Source organism: Anguilla rostrata, chromosome 7 (genome assembly GCF_018555375.3).
Source record: "Anguilla rostrata isolate EN2019 chromosome 7, ASM1855537v3, whole genome shotgun sequence".
NCBI classification, from domain to species: domain Eukaryota; kingdom Metazoa; phylum Chordata; class Actinopteri; order Anguilliformes; family Anguillidae; genus Anguilla; species Anguilla rostrata.
The window spans coordinates 2,270,306-2,274,783 of record NC_057939.1 but is presented as its reverse complement, the minus strand read 5'-3'; the positions used below and the strand labels follow the sequence as shown (position 1 = coordinate 2,274,783).

The following is a 4,478-nucleotide window of genomic DNA, read 5'->3' as shown; positions in this document are numbered from 1 at the left end:
CACCCTGCTCAATCTTTCTACGCACAGTTTTGCTTTTATTTTCCGAAGATCCATATCACCATCCTGATGATGCAACAGTATCTATCCTCAGGATACAAATAAACTGTGTCACAGTCACAGCTGAAGCATAAACTAGAACACCAGGCACTCTGAACTGTTTGGTTAACAAATAAAACAATGAAAGTGATCAACCTACGCTAAAGAAACAAATTAAATAAATGCAGTTACACGGTGTGTAGGCTATTCAAGGTGATTCTATAAATAGAAAGACGGGAGTCTGCACTCAAACCAAAAAAAAAAAATAATCATACAGTGAGTATCTTAGCAACATATCTGTGGACATCGAAGCCCAACATGTTTTTGTCTGAGACATCCTCAGTCCTCGGTGTTCTTTGATCAGGCCTCTCACTTCCCAGCGCATTGCCTTATTTTAGCTTTTGTACCCAAAGCATGAAAGATGTGCCCTTGAAATCCGTGAATATATTTGGATCTGCAGTGACTCAGTAGGATGCGTCAAGGCAAGAGTGGGTGAGCGGATCTTGTGTGTTTGAGAGGCGTGACTCAAAGCTTTCCTGTGGGACACATAGGCGCAGAACAGGGCAAAGACAATGGCATCAAGCTCGTAGACAGCACTCCCATTCCCAATGTCACATTCCCACAGTCCCAGTGCCCCATTCCCAAAGTCTCAATGCCACTATCCCAAAGTCTCAATGCCCCCATTCCCAAAGTCCCAATGCCACATTCCCAAAGTCCCAATGCCCCATTCCCAAAGTCCCAATGCCCCATTCCCAAAGTCCCAATGCCACATTCCCAAAGTCCCAATGCCCCCATTCCCAAAGTCCCAATGCCACATTCCCAAAGTCCCAATGCCACATTCCCAAAGTCCCAATGCCTCCATTCTCAAAGTCCCACTGCCACATTCCCAAAGTCCCAGTGCCCCATTCCCAAAGTCCCAATGCCACATTCCCAAAGTCCCAATGCCACATTCCCAAAGTCCCAATGCCCCCATTCCCAATGTCCCAATGCCCCCATTCCCAACCCAAGCCTCCATTCCCAAAGTCCCAATGCCACATTTCCCAAAGTCCCAATGCCACATTCCCAAAGTCCCAATGCCTCCATATCCAAAGTCCCAATGCCACATTCCCAAAGTCCCAATGCCCCCATTCCCAATGTCCCAGTGCCACATTCCCAAAGTCCCAATGCCCCCATTTCCAAAGTCCCCATGTCGCATTCCCACAGTCCCAGTGTCACATTCCCAAAGTCCCAATGCCCCCATTCCCAATGTCCCAAATGATTAGACGAGTGGTCTGGCCTGTGACTGGCCCTGCACTGTCTCATTCTCCTGAGAAGGTTAATCTCCTGGCAGAACAGATTGGGGCAATTTTTCACTGAAATGTTGCTGCATTGCACTGGGAACAGATAGCCTGTGGTGGTACATATCAGCTAAGGGTTTAGTTTTAGTTTCAGTTTTATTATTTTTGCACAATTTAAAAAATACACAAAAATGACACAGATAACAAATAATACACAGTGCAGGGAGAGGCAGAAAACCCAGTGGGCTTATTTGAAGCCTCCACCTAAATAATGTTAAAATTTGTAAACAATGTAATAAAGAACATACACTTCACATACAGAAAATAATATAACTACATAAAAGTGATGGCAAACTAATAGTATCAAAATATAAAAGTTAAGGTTCATCAAGCAGAAAACTGAACTACAATACCCTTATAACGAGAACGGAGCTGATGCTCAGGGATAAGTTTCTTTTTTTGCTAGCATAGCACCATAGGGCTTGCATGTAGTCTTAAAAATCTTACTATTTATTGCTTGGACAGGAATTACATTGTAATATTTGGATAAAAAGCTACACTATATGACCAAAAGTAACTGTACACCCTTTGGTCTGGGGCTGTTTTTTAATGGTTTCGGCTAAGCCTCCCAGTTGCAGTAATGGAAAATCATGCAATCGTCGTGCAATGACATTCTAGATGATTCTGTGCTTCCACATAAAGCCTTCCCTGAAGAGTGGAGGCTGTTATAGCAGCAAAGGGTGGACAAACTCCATATTAATGCCCATCGTTTTAGATAAGATGTTTGATGTCGGTGTGCACATTTTTGGCCATGTAGTGCACCTTGTCATAATTCAAAGCACTTGCCAAATCACCAAATGCCAATTGATGTAAATGTAAAGTATAATGCATTTGTTTGGGGGCAGTATTCATGCAAGTGCTTAAAATACATACAAAATGGCATTTTCAAACACAGCTATTTACATATTTATGTATTCAACTTCAGGCTGAGTGGAGACTGACAAGTTTGTTTACAGACCAATAGAGTTGGGCTGAATATGAGCATATCCAGGCACTCTGTAATTAAAGAAAGGCTTTTCACAGTGTGGTTTGAAATGAGCATGACAATGCACAGCAGCCTCAAAGTAATTGTGTGCTTCACCGAGCACATTACAGAGGACCAATGAGAACCAGGGTGTACATGATGTGAAGTGCATTAAAAAATAAGAGCTATTATACAGATGGATGGAAAAGAACAAATGTGAAATGGCACGTTTCTTAACCCTTCGAAGGGATTTTTGTTTTCTTCATAATTCTAAGCCAGTGTTCTAGAACTCCACTGCTTTCAGTCACCAGCAGTGATTGTGACATCAGCATTAGAATGCTTGGTTAAGGAACATTCTAATCACGCATTTGTGACCTCACGCCTTAAAGGTTTTTTTTTTTTTTTGGAGTGTTTAGATTTTTATCAGATGATTCTGTGGCTTTGTTCACATGCCGAGTAGTGGTGTGTTATGCGACATGTTCCCCGGGGCAATCACCCGATTCACACAAGCGAGAAGTATTTGTCTTTTGTATTCTCATGTCATGAGTGTTAGCAGTCTTTGAACACCATGTGCCAGTTAATCAATGGCACTCAGATGGCTGCACAAACAAGTTTGCTAACAATTTATCTGTTGAGAAGAGCAGGACAGGCACATGAATGTGATAGAGCCAACTGTCTTTTTAAACAGTTCTTTCTGTTCCCTGTACCCTCTCATAATTATTAGTCCATCACTGAGATGTCCTGTCAGTTTGATTGCTCATGACTCAATTGGGCATATCGCTGCACATAGAACAAGGGATCAGTTCCATTGCCACATGCTCCAAAAGAAAAATCTCATCGGCACATTGAGGAACGGCAGATAGATCTGTAGATCTGAGAATAAACCCATTTGCCATACTATCCAAATATACATGCACAATGCACCTCAAAGTGCACTGCGCAATGTGTTTCATGCACCCTGGGTGTCGTTGGTTTGCACTTTGGTTTTACAGTGATCCTTAAAAAAATAACTGTGACACCATTCTTAATGTAACTCATCTGTGAACAGTGTCGCTTATGCTTAAACGTATTTGCAAATTACCTTCATACCTCCAAATAAACCAGAGAAAAACACTGACTGTGAAATGTTCTGGTGAATGTGCTAATGAGCTAAGGGTCCTCAGTCTTATCCAGAAAGGGCCGGTGTGGGTGCAAGCTTTTGTTGCAACCAAGCAGTTTCACACCTGATTCTAATGAACAAGGTCATTAGCTCTAGTGGTTGATTAGCAAAATCAGGCGTGTAACTGCCAGAGGTGGGTAACCCGGCTTCAAAGAGTAAAAAGACTGACCATGTATTTGCTCCACCACCATGCACTAAACCAGCTGATTCTAATTAGCATAACTCTTCAACATGGTAGGAGAACGAATTATTGTAATCAGCTGGTTTAGTGCATGTTGGTGGCGCAAATACATGGTCAGTCTTTTTACTCTTTGAAGCCGGGTTACCCACCTCTGGTAACTGCTTGGTTGAAACAAAAGCCTACACCCACACCGGCCCTTTCTGGATAAGATTTAGGACTCCCGTTCTAAGCAGATGAGCAGTGTCCAAACAGCGCGTGTTATTGGATGCTGTGTCCATTTACTTACAGTGCTCACCGCAGAGAGTTGCAGCTGAAATCCAGGCTGTACATTCATATTGTAGCGGTCCGATGCAATCGGCAGTGCGGTAAACTTTCAAACACAAGCGCGGTAGCGCGGTACATCCACAAGCAAGGACGGCGATGTTAAAAAAAAACTGTTCGCTAAACTTCGCTTCGGCAACACCTCACTTCCTGTTCCTGTGAGCTCACCAAAATAGGAATACACCTTTCTCAATACACCACCCAGTGTGAAAACCGCAAATTACATCTAGAAGTCAATGATATCAAAATACGAAACAGGCTAATTAATGTTAATGGTATGTAAAACGGTCCAGTATGTGTTCTTGGACATGTTTTTGTAAAATGTTTGATGCATGCCATCAACTTGAAGTAAACTGCATTGTGAAGACTCAGCGACAATTTTTTGTGTCGACAAATTCTGCTGTTTTATATTGCTGTAAAACCAGTTTTTCTGGATTAAGCTGGGTTTGCAAGTCAGAATAATTCATCAGAATAATGAAT

General features: G+C 42.3%; 1 long non-coding RNA gene across 1 annotated transcript in view; it reads right to left on the bottom strand.

The window, feature by feature from the left end:
- LOC135258753 (uncharacterized) overlaps nt 1-4,189 on the bottom strand; it is a 43,764-nt gene extending 39,575 nt beyond the window's left edge. The window contains exon 1 of the long non-coding RNA XR_010331086.1: nt 3,964-4,189. This is a non-coding gene — a long non-coding RNA (uncharacterized LOC135258753). The remainder of the gene's footprint in view (nt 1-3,963) is intronic.
- Nucleotides 4,190-4,478: the final 289 nt, after the last annotated feature.